This window comes from Capricornis sumatraensis, chromosome 9, assembly GCF_032405125.1.
Source record: "Capricornis sumatraensis isolate serow.1 chromosome 9, serow.2, whole genome shotgun sequence".
Lineage (NCBI taxonomy): Eukaryota > Metazoa > Chordata > Mammalia > Artiodactyla > Bovidae > Capricornis > Capricornis sumatraensis.
In genome coordinates this window covers 19,402,138-19,411,276 of record NC_091077.1, presented here as the reverse complement: position 1 = coordinate 19,411,276, position 9,139 = coordinate 19,402,138, and positions in this window count along the sequence as shown.

Sequence of the window (9,139 nt, the reverse complement as noted above, 5' to 3'; positions counted from 1 at the left end):
CCAGAGAGAGCGCCGATTACATCCTGTACCTTAATGGGTCCTTCAAAAGAGAGTGGCTTCTGTTTCCATGACAACAAGCAGGCAGCATAGCAAGGAGATGGCTGAGTTTCCTCCCCCAACTCACAGCTGGCTCAGGAATCTGTTCCCTCCCATCGCTACCTTTCTGGATCCCAGCTGGTGCCCAGCCCAGCCCAGAGAGGGCAGCTGTGTGGGCGGTCAGTGCTCACACCCACAGGTATGCTCAGAGCTCCCTCTCTTTGGCCCAGTCCCGGCGTGGTGAGGGATTGACGCAAACAGCACGCACCAGGCACACGTGCAAAGCAAAGCAGAAGGGACAGGCACGGGGAGGAGGTGGTCCCAGGGGCCTCCACGTCACCCGAGCTTTCCTGGACACACATCTAGCCAACAAAGGGGATGGGGAAAGCTTTGGGGTGGAAGTGGTAAACAGGGCTGGGGACAAGGTAAGACTTTTTAACTGACAGTAACCACACAGGTTACAGAATTGGCTCCTCGGGGCAGAGAAGGGATCTCTGGCAGACCCCAGAGTACAGGTTGGGCTTCCGTGGTGGCTCAGTGGTAAAGAATCTGCCTGCCAATGCAGGCAACATGTGTTTGATACTTGGGTCAGGAAGATCCCCTGGAGAAGGAAATGGCTACCCACTCCAATATTCTTGCCTGGAAAATTCCATGGACAGAGGGGCCTGGAGAGTTATAGTCCATGGGTTCACAAAGAGTGGACTTGACTGCACAGTCTGAGCACAAAAAGTTACAAACAAGGCAAGGTTGGCTTAACACCTGAAAACCAATCAAAATAATTCACTATATGAACAACTAAAAGAAAAACCACATGATCATTTCAGTAAGTGCAGAGGAAGCACTTGATGAAATCTAACATCTATTCTCGATTTTTCTTAAGTTTCAGGAAACTAGTCATAGAGGGGAATTTTCTCAACCCAAGAAAGGATACTTATGAAAACCTGTAGCAAACAGCATCTTCTCTGGAAGGAAGAAGAAAAGCTGCCTTTACTTGTGGAGGACATGATTGTGCATTTTAAATATGTCTAGTTTCTCATATGCAAACTTTACTTAGTAAAGCCATTTTTAGTATTCATTTTTTAAATATTCATTTTTATTTGACTGTGAAGATCTTTGATCTTTGTTGTGGGATGTGGCACTTAGTTCTCTGACCAGGGGTCAAACCCAGCCCCCATCCCCCTCCCCGCATTGGGAACGTGGAGTCTTAGCCACCAGACCACCAGGGAAGTCCCGGCAAAACTGTTTTTGTGTGTTTTTTTTTAAACAGAGACATAGGAAAACAGTATGATGTTGTTTCCAAACATTAAACATAGAATTACCATATGATCCCACAATTCCACTCTTTCCTCTATACCCCAAAGAATTAAAACCAGAAATTCAAATTCTTATACACAAGTATTCATTGCAGCACTAGTTACGGGAAACAAAATGTGGAAATGACCCAAATGTCCATCAGTGGATGAATGGATAAGCATAATGTGGTCTGTCTACACCATGGACTATTACTGAGCCATGATGAAAAAGGAAGAAAAAGTGACGTTTGCTGTAATGCAGATGCACAAGTCTGACATGGCTGAAATGACTTAGCAGCAGCAGCAGCAGATGAACCTTGAAAACAGGATGCTCAGTGAGATAAGCCAGGCACAGGAGGCCACACAGTGTGTGATTCCATGTATACGAAATATCCGGAATGGGCAAATCCACCGACGCACAGAGTGGGTTGGCGGAAAGAGGGTGCAGAGTGACTGCTAATGGGATGTGGCTGTCTTTGAGGCTGATGAAAATATTTTGAAATGAGATAAAAATGACAGCTGCAGAACACAGTAAACATACTAAATGCATTTGATACACTTTAATTAGTGTTAGGGAATGGTCTTTACAGCTCAGACTTCTGCCATTTAAAAAAATAGACATGTCCTCATAGGCGGCTAGGAAGGTAGTATGGATGATGTCGGTTTACTACTCAGAGATGTCTTATCTTGAGAGGAAAATGAGGATTTTGTTGAAATGTGCTTTGGATAGATGTGTTTAACTCTGAGTCTCACTCACTGTGTTACAAAAAGGCCCCATTGTGTGATTAATTCGGGGGCTTTTAAGGAGAAGAGTGTCCCCTCACCCTTGGCAACAAATGTCCCTGAACTTCTATCTTGTGGGTGTGGAGTGACTTTATGAGGCACTGAATGAATGCGTTCCTGTGGGCTCAGTCGCTTCAGCTGTGTCCGATTCTTTGTGGCCCTTTGGACTATAGCCCGCTGGGCTCCTCTGTCCATGGGGATTCTCCCAGCAAGAATACCGGAGTGGGCTGCCATGCCCTCCCACTCCAGTATTCTTGCTGGGAGTGGGTTCTTTGCCACTGAGCAGCTGTGAAGCCCCTCTCTCCCTCAACGAGGGCAAGCTTTATCAATTTCCTTCCAGCAAACAGAATGGGGTGGAAGTGATGCTAAGTGACTTCTGAGGCTGCATGCTTCCTCCATCTGCAAATACAGTCACGTTAGGGGTTAGGGTTTCCCTGGTGACTCAGATGGTAAAGAAATCTGCCTGCAATGCAGAAGACCTGGGTTCGATGCCTAGGTACTCTAGTATTCATGTCTAGTATTCAAGGACAGAGGAGCTTGACAGGCTATAGTTCGTGGGGTCGCAAAGAGTCAGACACAACTGAGCGACTAACATTTTCACTTTCACTTTCAGGGGTTAGGGCTTCAGTGTAAGAATTTGGAGAGGACCCATTCAGTCCCCAGCAGACACTAGGCTTGAGGTAGTTTGTTAAGCCAAAATGGATGAGTGATCTGGAACACTGCTTCATTCAAACACTCTACCTGAAAAACCCTGTCCATGAATGAAGCCCCTCTCCACTTCCTCATTCCCTCTCCAGTCAGCTCTAATCTATGGGTCTCCGGGCTCTTGCATCCTGGACCACAGCCCCTGACTCAAGTTCTCTCCCTCCACCAGATTCCTGGCTCCTGAGAATGCTGTGTGTCTCTCTCAATGCAGCTTCCAGACTTCCAGCACCAGGCCCGCTGCGCAGTAAGTGCTTAGAATATAAATCAGCACGGCTGAATGAATGAATGAAAGACATAAGCCCTCAGGCTGTGAGAGACAACATCAATCTATCTATTCCTTTGGGGGTGAGAGGCACGTTGAGGCTGCCTCTTAGAAACTAAATTGTGGTATCTTAACTGATGAACAGGCAGTGCCCCCAAGAGGGAGCAGACAGTAAACAAACTCTCGGGAGGGAACTCTGTGATCCGCTCAGTAATTACAGACAGGCAAATTAAAGCCACAAGCTACATGTAATGCTTTTCCAGTTATTACCGCGCATCAAACTATTCCAAAACGTACAGGCTTAGAACAGTCATTTGTGTATATCTCTTGGATATTTATGTGTCTCAGGTCAGGACTCTGGGCAGACTCAGCTTCTGTGGCCTGTGGGTGGGGTCAGGTGGATGGCTGGTCTGGAAGGTCCTAGATGACCTCCTAGATGGGGGACATCCTAAAGGGAAAGGGTTGGAAGGCAGGGATTAGTGGAGACAGCAGAGCAGAGGGTCTACATGTGCCTTCAGCATGATGGTCTTTGGGGGATGACTTCTTTCCTGGCAGCTGAATTCTCAAACTCGGTACCTCAAGAGAACCAGGTGGAGCTGGTGACCATTTGTGTCCTAGCCTCAGAAATCCCGGTGCAGGGACTTCCCTGGTGGTCCAGTGGTTAAGATCCTAAGTTTCCAATGCAGGGGATGTGGGTTCCATTCCTGGTCGGGGAACTAAGATGCCATGTGCACCACGTGGTCATGCCAAAAAATTAAAAAATAAAACAGATAAGTAACAAAGACCTATGTATAGCACAGAGAACTGGAAAAAAAAAAAAAAGAAAGAAAGAAAGACAAGGAGAAAAAAAAGAAGAAATCCCAGTGCCACTTCTGCTTTCTTTTAGAGGTCGAGGCAGGCATGTGTCCATCTACATTAAAGGGGAGCAGACACTGACCTCACCTCTGGATGGGAGAAGGGTCAGTGACTGTGGGGGTCACATTTCAGAAATGCCACAAACACCTACTGAAGTAGCAAGGAAGGAGGAGGGGGAAGGAGTGGGGCTTCAGGAAAAATCAGCCCTCCAACACCTTGACCTTGGACTTCCAGCCTCCGGAAGGTGATACAATAAACAACCTGCTGCTTAAGGCGCCCACTCTGTCTTAGTCAGTTTGGGCTGATAAAATACCACAGACCCCTATTATAAACAATAGAAATCTATTTTTCACGGGAAAACTGTGAAGTCCAAAATCAGGGTGTCAGCACAGTCCAGTGAGGGCTCCCTTCCTGGGTCTTCTCACTGTCTCCTCACTGGGCAAAGGGGGAAGAGCAGTCTCTATGGCCCCTTTATAAGGGAAATAATCCCACTAGGGCGCTTCCCTGGTGACTCAGTGGTATAAAACCGCCTACCAATGCAGGAGTCGAGGCTTCAGTCTCTGGGACGGGAAGATCCCCTGGAGAAGGGGATGGTAACCCAGTCCAGTATTCTTGCCTGGGAAATCCCATGGACAGAGGAGCCTGATGGGCTACAGTCTATGGGGTCTCAAAGAATCAGACATGACTAAGCGAATAAACAACAAAATCCCATTAGGGAGGGCTCCACCCTCACGACCTCATTACTTCCCAGAGACCCCACCTCCTAATACTATCACCTTTGGGGGCTAGCATATGAATTTGGGGATGGACGGAGGCACAAAACTCAGCCCGTAACACACGCCTATAAATGAACACAGTTATTTAATTTCATACCAGCCTCTCCCCCCTTGAACCAGATTCCAGAGAGAAGGGGAGTTTGTCTATTTTTCTCCCAGTTGTGTCTCAGCTCCTAAAACAATGCCAAACCAACTGGTAACCTCATGAAATATTTATGCGATTGAATGAGGACGCCTCATCTTTGGCATTGCTATCTTGGGGGTCTCTCATATTATTTTCCCTCTGTTCCTGAACGTTTGAAATATTTTCTCATTAGAAAGATTTTAAAGCGCCCTATGATGAAAGTCCCCCAGCTGGGGTTTGGCCAGCCCCAAAGGTCCCCGCGGCTTCCTTGCTTCTCCGCACAGGTGGCCCGGCCGTGGGCCCGCATCTGCTGCCGCGATTAGGCTGCGCGGGAGGGCAAGCGCGCAGCTGCAGGCGCCCCGCGGTGCGCACCTGGCGGGCCGCCCGGGATGTGCCCGCGCATGGGGGCCCGGACGTTTGCAGCCGCCCGGGCCTGGCACGCGGACAGGCGCTGGGAGAACAGGCTCCCCAGATGCATAGGGGTGAGAGAAGGGGCCGCCACCTGGGTGGGCCCCCGTCGTTGCCAAATAGCGGCCCCCATCATACCTCCCTCCCTGGAAGCCTGCTGGGCGGCAGAAATAGTGGAGTTGGCCAAACAGCTCGGTTGGGTTCTCTGCCACGTGCTATGGATGGCCAGGAACGAACTTTTTGGCCAACCCCGATGTATCAGAAATAGGAGGCAGATCCTGCCAGAGGCAGGAAACATTAGCAAGGGTGGTTGTTGTTTGGTCCTTAAGTTGTGCCCTTTGCCACCCCATGGACTGTATGTAGCTCACCAGGTCCTTCTTGTCCATTGCATTTCCCAAGCAAGAATACTGGGAGTTGCCATTTCCTTCTCCAAGGGATCTTCCCTACCCAGGGATCGAACGGGAGTCTCCTGCATTGGCAGTCAGTTTCTTTACCCCTGAGCCACCTGAGAAGCCCCTAGGCAGGGTGGAGGTGTGGTTAAAATGGGTTTCCTGGAGTGGCCTCTTTATTTACTGTCACTCATATTTATTGAGCGCCTACTGTGTGCTGCCAGAAACGGCCACAGCAGTGAACCCGAACAGCCAACCTCCCTGGCTTGTCTGGGCTGGCACGGTAAGCAGGCAGACTGATATACGCCATAAACACGCAAATGACATAGGAACTTAGGTAGCAAGCTGAAACGTGCTGTGGGAAACAAAATAGAGTGAGGTGGGACTTCCCGGGGCGTCCAGCGGTTGAGACTCTGTGCTTTCAGTGCCGGGCAGGGGGTTGGGGAGGTGGGCACTGGTTCCATTCCTGGTCAGGGAACTAAGATCCCACATAGGGGCCAGAAAATAATAAAACAGAGCAAGGTTGGGGGCCCTGGGAGGAAGGTTGCTGAGAATGTAGATGCTCCTATCAATGGTTTTGAGCTACCTGGTGGAGTCATAGAGTGGAAAACTGGAAAGAGGTGGGCAGGCCCACACCACTGTGTGGTATTTCTGCCATGTAGATTCAGAGCATAAGTCACCTTGAAAGATGGACAACAGCAATCCTTAGTGAACAATCAGGAGGTGACGAGTTTTTGAGTGTCACCTTTGTTTTTTACCGGGCTTCCCTTGTGGCTCAGCTGGTAAAGAATCTGCCTGCAACTCAGGAGACCTGGGTTCAATCCCTGGGTTGGGAAGATCCCCTGGAGAAGGGAAAGGCTACCCACTCCAGTATTCTGGCCTGGGGTTGCAAAGAGTTGGACGCAATTGAGCAACTTGCACTTTCACTTTTTTTTGTTCTTTTTTAAAGTCACTTTTATTTTTATATGATTTGTTAAGTGTTAAATCTCTGTGTTTTAATGTTCAATACTGGATTTAATCTCTGGTTGTCAAAAACCTTGACAATTTAACAGTTAGCTCTTTTTTCTTTTTTTTGGCTGTACCGGGTCTTAGTTGGGGCATGCAGGATCTTTGTTGCTGCATGTGGGATGTAGTTCCCTGAGCAGGGATCAAACCTGGGCCCCTGTATTGGGAGCACAGAGTCTTAGCCACTGGATCACCAGCAAGTCCTCGGGGCACTTAGAAAGGGATAAAGGGACTGGAGCTCTCTTTCCTTCTCTCTCCTCTACGTGAGGACACTGTGAGAAGGTGTCTACAAGCCAGGAAGAGAGTCTTTACCAGAAACCTAATCAGGCTGGCATCCTAACCTTCAACTTCTAGCCTCCAAACTGTAAGAAATACATGTTCGTTCTTTAAGCCACTGTGATGGTTAATTGTATGTGTCGATTGTTTGTGTGTGGGTTTTTTTTTTTTTTTTTTTTTTTTGGCAGCACTACACAGCATTCAGAACGTCCCCAGCCAGGGACTAAACCCATGCCCCACTGCAGTAGAAGTTAACCACTGGAGCACCAGGGAAGTCCGTACGTGTCAACTTGACTGGGCTTAGAGATGCCTCGGGAGCAGGTAAAATATTTCTGGGTGTGTTTATGAGGGTTTTTCTGGAAGAGGTTAGTTAGCACTTGATTCACCCAATCCAAGGAGGGCAGGAATAGAACAAGGAAGTGGAGGAAGGGTTAATTCTCTTCCTTCTTGAGCTGGGACATCCATATTTCCTGCCCTCAGACATCAGAGCTCCTGGGTTTCAGGGCTTCAGACTCAGTCTGAGTTACACCATTAGCTTTGCTAGTTCTCCAGCTTACAGATGGAAGATCACAGAACTTCTCAGACTCCATAGCCACATGAGTTCAGGGGCTATATTAGTCAGGAATCTCCAGAGAAACTGGAGAAGGAAAGTTCCCAGGGGCCCTGCAGGGCCCTGCCCAAATACAAAGCCCCTTTATGTCCCCTGCCTCTTGTCTGTAGAAGAGCTGAAGTCTCCTGGGCCTCCCTGAGTCACAAAAGAGCAGGCTCAGGCAGTCACAGAGTAGGATATTAGAGGCACAGTCTCAATGTCCAATGAAAGAATGAGATTAACACTATTGCTCATAATAATCTACATCTTTGTGGGATTAGAATAATTATAGCTTGCTCTGCCCACATATGTAAGCAGGCAACTAAAACTGTCGGCAAATATATGCTACAGACCTGTGTCAACATCTTCCTCTCTGAAAACACAGCACTCTATGTCAACACGAAGAAGTCACAGGAGATGGACCTCTGCCCCTAATCTCACAGAAGTGGAATGATGTCTGACAAGTGGGGATCTGTAAGCATCTCATTTGTCTCTTTCCTGTTTATCTATTTCTGTTCCCCTTAAACCTTAATCATAAAAATGAGATCACTGGGTAGCATTCCTGACTTTTGCTTTACAGAATGTATACAATTCCCTTGCTTAACCTGTTGATTCCTTTCCTGGATTAAAAGGTGTTAAGAATGAAGGATTAAAGAATGACTGGCTCTCTACTCCCAGCTTCCCCATAGCAAATCTGCAGGCGGACCATGCAGGCAAGACAGCATCCAAAGAAAGATCAGCAGGGACTTCCCTGGTGGTGCAGTGGTTAAGACTCCACACTGCCAAAGCGGGAGGTGCTGATTCAACCCCCGGTCTGGAAACTAAGATCTCAGACACAGGCAGTGTGGCCAAAGGGTTTGGAAAAAAAGACTACATTTTTTTTTTTTTAAAGGAAGATCAGGAGTAGTCAGTGGTCTGCACACAGTGGAAAAAGGATGAAGAATCTTAGCTTCTTCCATAATGATTAACTGAGACTCCTCTCTTTTTCCCTTTAAAAATTGTCACGGCTGAGCAGAATCTGCAGAGTTGGGCTCTAGACATAAGTTAACCTTTTTCCCAAACTGCTGGCTTTTCCAAATACACCATCTTTCCTTTCTACTGACACTTGCCACTAGATTATTGGCTTTTGAGTGATCAGCAGCCAAATCCTGAGTTTGGTAATGTAATGTGTGTATATGTGTTTGTGTGTAGATATAAATATGGATATAATATATATATAGCCTATTGGGTTCCCTTTCTCTGGAAAAGTGGAAGTCACTTAGTCGTGTCCAACTCTCTAAAACCGATAGACTGCAGCCCACCAGGCTCCTCTGTCCATGGAATTCTCCAGGCAAGAATACTGGAGTGGGCTGCCATTTCCTTCTCCAGTTTCTCTGGAGATTCCTAACTAATATAGCTACCCAGCCTGTGGTATTTATTACAGCACCCTGAATTGATCAAAGCATAGTGTTTCACTAAGATTCAGGGATCAGAATGCCAATGGTGCCAGGGAGGACACCCACTAAGCCTTAGGTCAAGGAATCATCCAGGAAGACCTGAAGTCTCAGCTGAGACCCGAAGAAGGCCTACAGGGTAGCCAAGTGAAGAAGGTATGGAACAGTATTCCAAGCAGAGAGAACAGCACACACAAAAGTCGGGA